Genomic DNA, 1,019 nt, shown 5'->3' on the forward strand with positions numbered 1-1,019 from the left:
AAATTGTCGCGATTTAAAGTACGAGTACTAAATTGGCACTCGGCCTAAAGTACAGGGTACCTATTGGGAATTTTCTCTTTTTTATTTTTATTTTAAAATAAAAGTAAAACAGAAAATAAAATGGAAAATATATCCTACCATATATCCTTCAAAAGTCTTAGGGTTTTGTTTTGCCAAACCCAAAACCAAAAGCCCCTTGCCCCCTTGAAGCGTTCGTCAAAGACGATGGCGGCGATACACTGGCACCGCCCTTCATCAGAAATTGTGTATACAAATTAGAAGCATTACACACCAACCAGAATATACAAACTATCTCCATGAGCATAACTATTCTCAAGAAAAGCAAAGCCCCTAGAAGGGGGAAAGGCCTTATGTAGAATTGAATTCCTTCTTGGATATCATTCCTTGTGATTCTTCAACTTCTCAATGCATTGGTGGAGTTGATCGAGCTGAAGAACATGATGGGTAATTGAGTAAAGGAGCTAGTAAAACACAAGAGTAGCTGCAATCAGCAGGACATTGCGTTGGCTCTTCATGTTAGACTTCTGGTGACGAAAATGCTCGGTGGGAGTACAGGATTGACCCTCGTAAGCTGGGCAAGTCTCATACTTCCAGTAAATGTCCATTAACAGAAACAAGCAGAAGGGAATCACAGCGAGAAAAAGGTTTGAGGAGGTTCTGAGTCATCGGGATGAGGCCCTTCTAGAGTCGGTCAATACCCAGTAGGGTCAACAGAAGTAGCATGATGGCTTCCGCAGCTGCAACGTAACCAAGCACGACCCACTCTAACGCCATTTCTGGCTTCAAAAAAGACTTGTGGCAGCAACTTGACCCCTCACTCCGTCTTCTTTATACTTAGCATAAGCATTTTCTTGTTTTATTTCTCTAAGTTCGGAGTTGATAGTGTCGGTGATGCTTTTGAGATGCATGGCTTTGTAATTTTTTGTATTTTTGGAATTTTTTATATAATTTTTATAATTTTTCTTTAATATTTAGAAATTTTTTTGCATTTTCTATAT

The 1,019-nt window shown here is 39.3% G+C and overlaps 1 pseudogene; it reads right to left on the minus strand.

Moving 5' to 3' along the window:
• Positions 1-398: 398 nt before the first annotated feature.
• LOC104611410 (uncharacterized) lies at positions 399-795 on the minus strand (annotated as a pseudogene).
• Between the last annotated feature and the right edge of the window lie 224 nt (positions 796-1,019).

The sequence above is a fragment of the Nelumbo nucifera genome, chromosome 8, assembly GCF_055504915.1.
Source record: "Nelumbo nucifera cultivar China Antique chromosome 8, China Antique-T2T, whole genome shotgun sequence".
Lineage (NCBI taxonomy): Eukaryota > Viridiplantae > Streptophyta > Magnoliopsida > Proteales > Nelumbonaceae > Nelumbo > Nelumbo nucifera.